This window comes from Dasypus novemcinctus, chromosome 2, assembly GCF_030445035.2.
Source record: "Dasypus novemcinctus isolate mDasNov1 chromosome 2, mDasNov1.1.hap2, whole genome shotgun sequence".
Classification (NCBI taxonomy): domain Eukaryota; kingdom Metazoa; phylum Chordata; class Mammalia; order Cingulata; family Dasypodidae; genus Dasypus; species Dasypus novemcinctus.
The window spans coordinates 130,629,504-130,643,175 of record NC_080674.1 but is presented as its reverse complement, the minus strand read 5'-3'; the positions used below and the strand labels follow the sequence as shown (position 1 = coordinate 130,643,175).

Genomic DNA, 13,672 nt, shown 5'->3' with positions numbered 1-13,672 from the left:
GAAAGAGTGCCTATAAGGCCTAGAGTCTCCGTGGGTGCCTGCCAGACTCTCAAGAACCAGGACTCTGGGACAGAGGGAGTAAAGAGCCTCACAGTCAGTCCACCTGATCAGGATAGAAGATAGCCTTCAATCTGATCCCAAACAAGAACTGAAACAGCCACCAGAAGTTCAGAATGGAAATCCAGCCCTCTCTGAATCAAGCATCAGAGAGTGGAGTCATGGAACTAGAAGTCTCCTAAAAGCAGAAAACCGGAGAAAGAGTTTCCAAAGCACACTCTATAATGCATCTAGATTTAAGTAGGTATTCAATAAATGCTTGAATGAATAAGTGAATAAAAGAATACATGGAGACAGTCAAAGAATGCCATGGGTTCCCTGATAGATACTAGTTCTGTTGAAGATCCTTGCTGAGGGCACTTTTGGGGTACATATTTTCAGTCCCACTAGGTTGGAACTGTAGATGTTTTGCATTGTGCCCTGGCAAATGGAACAGAGGAAAGTCAGTGTAAATTTAAAGAATAAAATTAAATAACAACATTTTTGTGATTGGTAGATTGATGAGAAAAGATGAAAACCAGTTAAAAAGTAGCTGCTTTCTTTCACTTCTTTCTCCTTTCAGTTTATGATAACTGTATACCAGATCTTGAACCAAGAGGACAGAATTATGAAAATTCCAAACATCTCAAAACATGCATTTAGGGTGGGTCAAGCAACCTCTCACCCTATCCCCTCCCCTCCCAAAAGTCACTTGTTTGATAGAGAGGCAGTCGTAGACAGTGACAGTGAGATAGGCTGGACTTCTCAAAGATGACCTCACCTAAGAGCTTAGGCAGTCCCTGATCCATAAGGCACTCATCCACCAAGCTGTTCATGGCCGTGGGAGGTAGTAGAGGGTCCTCTTCATCTTGACTCATTCCAGGAATTGGCAAGTTACTTCCTCTGTCCATTTCCTTGTCCACCTGCTCCTTAGACACACTGACTGTCTCAGGCTGTCCTGAATAGCAATTCAAGGCCTCCAAATATGCTGACTGGTCTTCCTGGAGCAGAGGTAGAAGTTCCTTCCCAGAGATGTGGGTGTTGCCTTGATGTTAGGCTTGGAGGTTAGGATGGGTGCTTGGGGCAGGGATCAGCTCTAGGGAGGAAGAGTGGGAGTGTTCCAGGACCCTGCAAATCATCATTCAGAGCTCCTCATGGGGGCAGAAAATAGCCAACTCTCACAATGGCTCCTTGTGAGTATTGAAAAATATAGTCATGGAGATCAGGACATCATGACACTGTGCCTGGAAGAAAGCATGGAGATCTGTAATGAGAGACCACTTTAGACAGACCTCCAAATTCATACATATTGCACTAATTGCCAACTTGTTGCTTTGTCTATAAACTGTTTCCTGGTCCTTTCTCAGCCTCTGCTCAGTGGTCAGTCCTAACACATTAAACTTTTCCTTCTGCAAGAAATCAAGGATGTCATTGCTTTAGGGCTGATCTGAGAAGATGGTTTCCAGTTTCTCCACATATTTGTTGTCCTTTAGGGTTGCCTTTCCAAGTCGAAGGTCCATATTGACACAGTTCAGGATGATGGTTCCATGCAGAAGGACTGCCGTTTACCTGTCCAAGATCTCTGGTGCTTTCTGCAGGAGTCTCTCTGTCAGCAGGGTAGTACAGGACCTCACGAGCTCTAATGAAACCTGGCAGGAAGGGTAGTGTTTCTGTTCAATGGGTTGACGGTCTAGTACCTGTTACTGCCTTCTTTAGGAGTACATCACTTTTGGGAAGACATGATGGTCAACAAGGGTAAGGATGAGTTGTACAGCCTGGTGCAGTATAGAGAGGTCAGTCTCATTTCAGAAAGTCAAGACAGACTCTGGAATGTGCACCTTCTGAAAGAAGATGATGTTGTCACTTCATTAAGGTAGCTCAGGATATTTTATATTTAAAACTGACCCAAAGACCTCATCAGCTTCAGTTGTCTCTGCAACAAAACCTAAGGTGAGAGCAGAAACCATGGAGTCCAGGTCCCAGGCTTCACTCCCAACACAACTTGTAGAGTTCAGGCCTCCTGCAAAACAGATCAACACCCCTTCGGGTAGTCCTCTAAGGTAAAGCACATTTTTTAATTGAACTCTCTTTTGTTCTTAAATTGAAGGATTTATTTGTATTTCCTGAATATTGTTTATCAAATATGTGGTTTCCAAATATTTTCTTTCGTTGTGTATGTTGTCTTTTTATTTTCGCGATAAAGGCCTTTGAAGAACAAAAGCTTTTCATATTGTGATGAGGTCTCATTAATACATTCTTTCTTTCATTGCTTGTGCTGTGGGAGTAAAGTCTAAGAAGCCATTGTACATAAGGTCCTAAAGATGCTTCCCAAAATTTTCTTCTAGGAATATGATACTTCTGGCTCTTATATTTAAGTCTTTCATCCATTTTTATATATGATGTGAGTTAGGGGTCCTCCTTTTTTTTGGTGGGGGGAGGATGGAGATTTAGTTTAACCAGCACTGTTTGTTAAGAGACTAGTCTCTTCCAATTGAGAGGTCTTTGCCACCTTGTCAGAAGTCAGTTGGCCATAAACATTAGGGTTGATTTCTGAGCTCTGAATTCTATTCCATTAGTGTATATGTCTGTCCTTGTGCCAGTACCATGCTGTTTTGATTAATGTGGCTCTGTAATAAATTTTAAAATTGGGAATTGTGAGTTCTCTAACTTCATTCTTCTTTTTCAGATGGTTTTAGATATTAGGGTCCACATACCCTTCGATAAAAATTTGATAATTGGTTATTCCATTTCTACAAATAATTTTGCTAGAATTTTGATTGGCATTGCATTGAATCTACAAATTGTTTCAGGTAGTATTGATATCTTAACAATATTAATTCTTCCAATTCATGAACATGGAATATCCTTCCATTTATTTAGGTCTACTTTAATTTCTTTTAGCAATGTTTTATTGTTTTCTGTGTACAAGTCCTTTACATACTTGTTTTAATCCTAGTTTTTTAATTCTTTTAATTACTATAGTGAATAGAAATTTTTTCTTGATTTCTTCTGATTGCTCATTGCTTAGTATATAGAAACACTACTGATTTTGGAATGTTGATCTTGTACACCACAACTTTGCTGAATTCATGTATTAATTCTAGGAAATTTGTTGTGGATTTTTCAGCATTTTCTATATATAGGATCATATCATCTGTAAATTGAGAAAATTTTACTTCTTTTCCAATTTGGATGCGTTTTACTTCTTCTTACCTAACTGCTCTGGCTAAAACATCCAGTCCAATGTTGAATAACAGTGGTGACAATAGGCAATCCTGTCTTGTTCCTGATCTTAGAGGGAAAGTTCCGTCTTTCAACTTTAGGTAGAATGCTTGCTGTGGGCTTTTCATGTATCTCCTTTATCATGTTTAGGAAGTTTCCTTCTATTCCTAGTGTTCTAAGTGTTTTTTGGTTTTTTTTTTTTCCATCAAGAAAGAATGTTGGATTTTGTGAAATGCCTTTCTGTATCAATTGAGATGATCATGGAGTTTTTTTCCCTTCATTCAGTTAATGTGGTATATTTACTTTAATTGTTTCTCTTATGATGAACCAACCTTGTATACCAAGGACAAATCTCCCTTGATCATGGTGTATAATTCTTTTAAAATGCTGTTGGATTCAAATTGCTAGTATTTTGTTGAGGATTTCTGCATTTATAGTTTTTTGTACTATTCTTTCTTATGGTATCTTTATCTGGCTTTGGCATGTATGTGATGTTGGCTTCATAGAATGAGTCTCGGAGTGTACCCTCCTTTTCAATTTTTGGAAGAGTTTGAGCAGAATTGGAGCTACATCTTTGAACGTTCAGTAGAATACCCCTGTGAAGCCATCTGGTCCAAGCTTTTCATTGTTAGGAGCTTTTTAATGACAAAAAATCTCTTGAATACTAGTTAGTTTGTTGAGATCTTCTATTTCTTAAGTCAATGTAGGCAGTTTGTGTGTTTTTAAGAATTTGTCCATTTCACCTAGGTTATCTAATTTTTTGGCATGCAGTTGTTGTTCATAGTATTCAATTATAGTTATTTTTATTTCAGGGGGTTGGTGGTAATGTCCCTCTTTGTATTTATGATTATCATTATCTGTATCCTCTCTCTTATTATTTATCTGTCTAGCTAAAAGTTTTTAAATATTATTATTTTGCTGATTTTATCAAAGAACTAAATTTTGGTTGTGCTGATTCTATTTTTTTGTTTTGTTTTGTTTTGTTTTCTCTTCATTTATCTCATCCTAATCTTTAGGTTTAGTTTGCTCTTCTTTTTCTAGTTCTTCCAGTACTGAGGTTGGTCTCTTATTTGAGATCTTTCTTCTTTTTGTAAAATCAACATTGAAAGCTGTAAATTTCCTTCTCAGCACTGCCTTCACTGCATCCCATAAGTTTTGGTATGGTGTATTTTCATTTTCATTTGCCTCAAGATATTTCCAAATTTCTGTTCTGATATTCTCTTTAATCCATTGGTTGTTTAAGATCATATTGTTTAATTTCCACATATTTGTAAATTTCCTTTTTCTTTCTGTTATTGATTTCTAGCTGCATTCCATTGTGATCAGAAATAGACAATATAAAATTTCAATATTTTTATATAACCCAACATACAAACATGGTCTATCCTGGAGAATGATCCACATGTCCTTGAGAAGAATATATATTCTGTTTTCTTTGGGTGTAGGCTTCTTTATATGCCTGTTAGGTGGAGTTGGCTTTGTGGATCTTTCAAGTCATGTACTTCCTCATTAATCTTCTAGTTACATCTTCTATCCATTATTGAGAATGGTATGTTAAAGTTGTCTACTATTAATGTAGAACCAACAATTTCTCCCTTCAAATATGTCAGCATTTACTTCATATATTTTGGGCTTCTGATGTTAAGTGCATATATATTTATAATGGTTATATCTGCCTTTTGAATTGTTCCCTTTATCAGTGTGTATTGGCCCTCTTTGTCCCTCATAGATGTTTTTTGACTAAAGTCAAAATATACTAATATTCAATATTAGTATAGCCACACCCACTCTCTTTAGATTACTGTTTGTATTATATATTTTTCCATCCTTCTACTATCAATTTACTTGTGTCTTTGACTTTAAAAGTTAAGTCTCATGCAGACAGTACATCATTGGGCCATGCTTTTTTATCCATTCTACCAATCTCTGCCTTTTGACTGTAGAATTTTAAACCATTTACATTTAAAGTCACTACTGATAATACAGGACTTTCTATTGCTGTTTTGCTATTTAGCCTTTGCAAATCTTATACCTGTTTAATCCCTTGCTTCTGTTAAAGTCTACTTTTATACATTTTCTTTCTTGTGTTGTACCATATTGAGGGACTTCTCATTTCCTTCTGGATATATTTTTCATCTGTTTTCCTTGTGGTTACCACAGGGCTAAAATTTAATATCCTAAATGTAAAACAATTATATTTGGTTTGATACCAACTTAACTTCAATAGCATGCACATGTACTTTTCCTATAGCCCTCTGTCCCTCACATCATTTTTTTTGTACTTGGTACCACTTATATCTTTGTACATTGTATGTCTAAAAACCTAGTTTTATCATTATTTTTTATGCATTTGCATTTTAGCAATTTTAGCCTGTAGGCTGTAAGAAGTGGAGTTACATACCAAACAATACAATACATTAATAGCGGCATGTATAATTATACAAATGGTTACCTTTTTGACAGGTTTTTATTTCTTTGTGCTGTTTGGAACCACTGTCTAGTGTTCTTTTGTTTCAGCCTAAATAATTTTCTTAGAATTGTTTGTAGGGGAGGTCTAAAGATAATAAAACCCTCAGCTTTATTTTTTTTATTCCCCTCCCCTTGCATCTTGCTTGTTGTTACTGCTCTCTGTGTCTATTTGCTGCACATTCTTCTATGTTTTGTTTTGTTTTTTACTTGTCTCCCTTTTTTGTTGTGTCACCTTGCTGAGCTGACTCTCTGCGGCACTTGCAAGCTGGGCAGCACTCCTCGGCACTTGCGAGCCGGGCAGCTCTCTGCAGCACTTGCAGGCTGGGTGGCTCTCTGCAGCATGTGGGTGAGCCTACCTTCACAAGGAGGCCCTGGGACATGAACCCAGGGCCTCCTATATGGTAAATGGGAACCCAACTGATTGAGCCACAGCCGCTTCCCCACCCTTAGTTTTTGTTTATCTGGGAATGTCTTAATCCCCGTCTTATTTTTGAAAGAGTCTCATTGGATATAAAATATTTGACTGACAATGTTTTTCATCAGCACTTTAAGTATTTTAATTTATGACCTTCTTATGCCCATTGTTTCTTTTGAGAATAGGTGGTCAGTTAATTGAGACTCCTTTATACAATACACAGTTTTTTTCTTGCAACTTTCAGAATACTCTCCTTGTGTTTTGTATTTGATAGTGTAATCACTATATAATAGGAGGTATATTTTTCTTCATGTTTTTACTGTTCAGTGTTCTCTGAACTTCTAGGATGTGCATATTCATGTTTTTCCTAAATTTGGGAAGATATCTGTCATTATTTCTTTGACTATTCCCTCTACTCCCTTCTCCTTCTAGGACTCCCACAATGCATATATTATTGCATTTAACAGTGTCCCATAGCTGTCTTAGGCTACTTTTGCTTTTAATATTTCTTTTTCTTTCTGTTCCTCTGCCTGACTCATTTCAAGTGTCTTATCTTCAAGTTCACTGATTCTTTCTTTTGCCAGGTTTAGTCTGTTCTTCATGCTTTCCTGGGAATTTTTCATTTCAGTTATTGTGATCTTCAACTTCAGTAGTTCTGTTTGGTTCTTTTTTAAAAATATTTTTTATCTCTTTGCCTAGATTCTCATATTGCTCATTCATTGTTTTTCTGCTTTCCTTTAGTTCTTTCTCTGTACTTTCCTTCATCTCCTTAAACATTTTAAATATAATTTTTGAAGTCTTTTTTCTTTATGTCTTCAATAGTGTTCTCTATATTTTTTCCTTTTCCTTTGGTTATGCCATCATTTCCTGTTTTTCTTTGTCTTGTACTCTTTTGTTGCACAGTGTACATTTTAATATATTAAAATATTATCTCTGGGGTTTACTCCCTGAGATAATTTTTTCTTGGTTTTGTTAACCTGCTGGTGATAAGACAGAGCTTTTTCTGTGCTTCAGCCCTCCTATCAGGGAGGTCTGCCAAAGGTAAGACCACTGTGCAGGGTTTTCCCTATCTTCTAGGCCTCTGTCTTTTCCTGAGTATTTCTTTTTTTTTTTAAGCTATTTTTATTTTGAGATTTTTTTTTATTGACTTTGTAATAATATTACATTAAAAATATATATGTGAGGTCCCATTCAACCCCACCCCCCCACCCCACCTCTCCCCCACCCCCCCCACCCCACCTCTCCCCCCCCCCCCCCCCCCCCAGCAACACTCATTCCCATCATCATGACACATCCATTGGATTTGGTAAGTACATCTTTGGGCACCTCTGCACCTCATAGTCAATGGTCCACATCATGGCCCATACTCTCCTCCATTCCATCCAGTGGGCCCTGTGAGGATTTACAATGTCCGGTGATTGCCTCCTGAGTATTTCTTGTTCATTGTTTTTGCATTCCCCTTTTTATAAGTTTGTTTGCCCCTTTGTTCCTGAGGAGATGGGCCTCCCTTTCCTGGGTATTTGCAGCCAGCAGGACTTTGTCCCAGATGGTCAATCTGTATAGTTCCTTATACTCTTTTTGTTGTCTCCTGCTGCTTTTGCCTTTATGACAAATTGTGGGAGGAAGGCCACCCTGGGGAGGACTTCCAGATTCAGTATTTTCCAGCCAAAACAGGGCCAGAAATTCATGAAGGGGTTGCAGATTGGATTCACAGTGCACTGTAGACATGGTCAGGAAGGGCCCCAACAACTCCTCTAATGGCTGTCCAAAACTGAGCTCCACAGCCTCCATTACTGTCCACAAAGGGTTGAAACAATGACTGTTGCTTACTTTGTCTGGAGAAGTCAAAACAACAGCTACCCTCAGAGCCAGGAACCAATGATCTGAATTTACTAATCAAAAGCCATGGTCAGAGATTGGCCATGCCCACCCTTGTTCTTGGAGAAGAGGATATTTATGTCACTTTCTGTTAGTAGCAGTTATCCAGGAACTGGACCCCACAGCAGTCTGACATGAGAATGGAGGATGGGTACTGGTAGCCACTGTGCAGAGAGCACAATTTATAGTTCTTACTGTAATTTATTAGCCTCTTTCTCCTGCTTTCATTGATGTTGTGTAGTGTTCTTCTGACCTCTGGAGTTTCAAAATAGTTGTTTCAGATAGTTCTTGCTTTTTAAATAATTGTTCTGGTGCAAGGATTGCATCCCGAAGCTCCCTTCTCCACCCTTTACCCCAGACATCTGACAGAATGTTTAAGAAACAGAATTTTAAAGTGGGATAGTTAAAATACATATGGTAGAATTTAGCCAATCCATTTTAGAAACTATAGTATGTGTAAGTTAACTAAAATTGTTATGTAAAAGGCAGAAAATATAAACTGAATAAACAAGGCAAATCTCAATACAATATTATTTATAAGAATCTCAAATATATATAAAGACACAGCAACATTGGAAAGTAAAAATGTACAGAAATATATACCATACAAAAACAAAGCATAAAAAAGTAGAAGTTGGTAATTTAGTACCAGATAAAGTAGACTTCCAGACAAGTATGATTATCAGAGTAATGAGGAACATTCCATAATGATAAAAGTCCAATTCATCAATAAAACATAACAATAGTACATGAATATGCACCATTTAATACTAAGCTTCAAAGGACTAGAAACAACAATGGAAAAGGGAGAAATAGATAGTTAACCAATCAGAGTTGTTGATTTTATCACCCCTTCTGAGTAATTGATGGAACAATTAGATACAAATTTGTATAGATATAGAAGATTTGAAACGCTTTCAATTAACTTGATCTAATTGACATTTATAGAACACTGCAACCATCAACTGCACAGTATGCATTCTTTCAGAGCATATGAACATTCACCAAGATAGAACACATGCTCTTCTCATAAAATAAACCACAATAAAGTATACTGTAATTTTTACATGATTTTTCTGTAAACCCACAACTTCTCTAATTAAAAAAAAGAAAAAAAATAATAATTGTACTTTAAAGAAGTCATTATGTTCTTATATCTCAATGTTACTTATTTAGAAATCAATAAATGTAACACATATAGAAATTTCTTGAATGTTTGAAAATTAATTAACACATTTTTAAGTAACCCATTAGTTAAAGAAGAAATCACAATAGAACTGAGAAAATATTTCTTACTGAATGACAAGGACACATATGAAATGTATCAGATGCAGATAAAATGACATTTACAGAAAAATACAGTTTTAAATAACCATATTTGTAAAAAGACAGATAAACAATCAATGATCTAAACTCCAATGATAAGAATGTATAAAGAAATGGAGAAAATTAAAACTAAAGTATGTAGAAGGAAAAAAAATTTTTTTTTAATTTAATGAACTAGAAAACTTACAAAGCAGATGAACAAACTCAAAAGTAGATATGACAAGAGTAAACGGACAGAGAGACAGTCTTAAGGTGTTGGTCTTCTGATACGAAAATTTCACGCAATTTATATTTAAAAATTACAAAAGTGTGGATAAAAATGCACATAGCAGAATCTGTCAAAAATCCTAACTCTCTAAAAATGGGAGAATGATTCAAATATCAGGCAATCATACAATAAAATAACATGAACTTTTAAAGTTCGTTTTCAAAATAGCATATAATGACACAACAAAATATATATTATTGTGATATAGGCATTATGGCAAACCAAATCATTCCCTCTCTTCCCCACCCCCCACCCCCACCTCTTGCTCTCTCTCACACACACACACACACACAAATTTTACTTTGGTAAGGGTGACTTTTACTGTCTACCTTATTATCTGTTAATTATTTTCTACAATAAACATATATTTCTTTAATAATTATAGACCATTTAAGATATAACATTTAAAAAGTTACAGAGTTCAAATTCTCAATTACTTCAAATTTAAGAAAACTCATAGAAAATGAAACATGACCCTGTTGACATAACATTGAGAGGAGAACTTTTACTACAAAACTGCACTGACATTAATTTTCACTTCCCCAAATACAATGATTCCCATAAAACACTTTTCCTGTCTCTGTGCAAAAGTTTTTTTAGATGATAAAAGATGAAATAATTAATGGAAAGGATTAAAGATTTTAAAAAATTGTGAAAGCAATGCTACAAGGCTAAAATAAGTATTCTAAACATTTGTGCTTGCTATGGCTTGCAGTTAAAACTTAAAAATAGCACTTAAATATGTGTGTTAATAACATCCAGAAGGCATTTCTTTCAGCCTGTTTGGGCTGTTGAAGGGCTTAATTGAACCACAGCATTCATTTATGTCTAGCAGTTAATTTTTTTCTTTTAGGCTCAAAGGAAATGTGAGTTGTAACTATGATCTAATTGGTAAGGAATGAAGAAGGTTTTCATGTTTTATAGACAACATGAATCCTGATCATTTTACAGCAGTAAATTATGAAGTACTCCACTTGCTGTGTCTTCCCGTGGAAGCTGGGGCCTAGCTCATTAAACTATAAAAATAACTTGCTGGGTTCGGCAGCGCCTAGAAAGGCTCTCTGACAAGGTGGGTTATTTTTATTTCACTAATGCACATTCACTAGGCAGTCCAGAGCAAGTGAGATTCTTTACGGTCCCCAACTAAATCAATTTATAACAACATCTACATGTCAGAGGGGACGTGCAAAGAACCTAAACTGCTATATAGGAAGATAATTTATTATTGATTTTTTCAACTCTTTTTTAAAAGCAGCTACAATTCACTGGTTCCTTGCTTCCATTCTGCAGTGCAAATGATCTACACAACACTTGTGATGTGTCAAACCAGCTTCCTCTGGGGAAGGAAAAGGACATAAGAGTCAGGAGTGCCTCGCTTCCTGATGGCTTAAAGAGAAATAAAGAATGACCTTGCGGTCACTGAAAAACAATGTCAGCTCTGCCCATTGTGAAAAGCCTTAAGATATTGGGCACTAATGACAAGTTGTTTAAATATACATATTAAATTACGTCTTACCCAATAGATCAGCTACTTTACTTAATTTTACTGGAAGAAAAATTACCATAAATTTAACATTTTTCTTTTGACCTCGAAGAGTCAAATATCCAGTGGCAAGTAATTTCAAGGCTATGCCTGCATGCTTAGGCCTTCTAGGAAGTTAGAAAAAGGCTGTGACATAAAATCTGTAGCATGCAGTTTGCTATAAGCATTATAATGATTGATTCTGAGCTACTTTTTATAGTGAATAGACTCTTTAGTAAAGACTTAGCAGCTGTAATTTCAACAGAACATGTTTCCCTTGCCATGATTCGAAAAAAGGCCATGTACAAAGCCTGTAGTTTTAATTTCTGGTACCACCTACAAGAGTTAACTTTCTATTTGTTCTTTACATTTCTGACATGAAACAAAAACATCTCTGTCATCAGAATACTATTGATTTATTGGTAAAATATTGATTAGCATACTGATATTATGAAGATTAACATAATATCAATTACACTAATAATGATTGTGATCTAGTGAAAATGTTAAGAGCCTCATAGGATGGAGGAATAGAGTATGGATTAGAGTGGACTTATTGATATCCTATTCTGGAACTATTGTGATAAGTAGCAGAAGAAAATGTAGCATTGATGTGGAGAAAGTAGCCATAGTAGCTGCTGAGGGTAGAGAGAGGGAAGAAGAGATATGATGTGGGGGCATTTTCAGGACTTTGGGTTGCCCTGGGTGGTACTGCAGGGACAGATGCTGGACATTGTGTATCCTGCCATGGCCAAACTGGGTGGACTGGGGGAGAGTGTAAACTACAATGTAAACCACTATCCATGTGGTGCAGCAGTGCTCCAAAATGTATTCATCAAATGCAATGAATGAGCCACGATGATGAAAGAGGTTGTTGATGTGGGAGGAGTGGGGTGAGGGGGGTGGGGGTTATATGGGGACCTTACATTTTTTTTAATGTAACATTAAAAAAAGAAAGAAGGGGGAAAAGCCTCATAAACACATTGCAGCCTATTTGGGCAGAAAAACTACAAAATGAACTGTATTTCCCACTGCCATTCCCATGCCCTATCCTTCTTCCCCACTGCCAGTGTTAAGTTTTTATTTTCACATTCTTGGTACATTTGCTAAAAGCTAAAACTTACTTTTACAAATAAATGGTTCTTTTCCTCCCTTAAATTAAAAAAACTTTTCTTTTTAAATTTCACAAATCAGTGGAAATTATGGGGTTCAAGTCCCTGATGTAATATATCCTGATATGCTTGGAATCAGAAGACATGAGTTTGAATCCTGGATTCACCACTGACTAGGTGTTTTTTATGTTAGACATATCACTTTACTTCAGCTTCCTACTCTATAAACTTGTAAAAATAAAAAAAGCTATTTTATCTACAATTTAGATATTTCATAAAGATTAAATAAAGTAAAATATGTGACAATGCTGTGGAAACTTCAGAGCATTATAAAATTATTAGCTGTCACCAATACGTTGGCCATTATGACACCCTGCAGTTTAGGTGGTGATATTTTGGTTAACCAAACACTCTGGGAAGTTGCAACAAATCTGTGAATAAGGACCAAAGGGACCCAGCCAGCCATTCTAAAATTTCATCCTTCCCTGATTTATTTTTTCCCCTTAACACTTTGTACAATCTATTACTATCTATACTTTACTTATTTATATCAGTTACAGCCTGTTTCACTAGAATTCTCATTTCATGAATGCAGTGATTGTCTTTTTTTTTTAATTCATTGTATTCCTTGCATTAAGAACAGTGTTTGGCACATTGTTAGGTCTTAATAAAGACTCAGATAACTAATGAATAAATGAATTCAGAAAGAGAAAATAAGATATAAGAAGCAATAGTGAGCAAAATCATTGATAAAAATATTAGTGAATCTTAAAAACTAATGATGTGTTATAAAACAATATTGATGGGGAGCAGATATAGCTCAAGTAGTTGAGCACCTGTTTCCCATGTATGAGGTTCTGGGTTTGATCCCCAGTACCTACTAGGAAAAAAAAGAAACCAACAACAATAAACAAATGAAAAAAACAACTCTCATTGAGGAGCAGATGTAGCTTAGTGGCTGGGCACCTGCTTCCCATGTACAAGGTCCCAGGTTCAATTCCTGATACCTACTAAAAAAAGACAAGGACAGAATCAAAGAAACAAAAGAAATAACCAACTCTCATTAAGAGTGGTTGTAGCTCAGTGATTGAGTGCCTGCTTCCCCTGTATGAGGTCCTGGGTTCAATCCCCAGTACCTCCTAAAAAACAAAACAAAATGATATTGATGATAATGATGGCTAATTTGGGATTATAAATATTGTGGACTGAAAAGTGTAAACAAAAATAAGCAAGACGCCAGGGTGAGTGGATGTAAAACATTCCAAAATCCTTGCATTTAAAAAGGATTGTAGAGGGAAGCTGATGTGTCTCAAGCATTTGGGTGCCTGCCTACCACATGGGAATTCCCAGGTTTGGTTCCTGGTGCCTCCTAGAGAAGATGAGCAAGACAGCAAGCTGACCCAAGGGGCTGGTGCAGTGAGCTG

General features: G+C 36.2%; 1 pseudogene; it reads right to left on the bottom strand.

Moving 5' to 3' along the window:
• Positions 1-744: 744 nt before the first annotated feature.
• On the bottom strand, positions 745-1,556 carry LOC101441717 (exopolyphosphatase PRUNE1 pseudogene; annotated as a pseudogene).
• Positions 1,557-13,672: the final 12,116 nt, after the last annotated feature.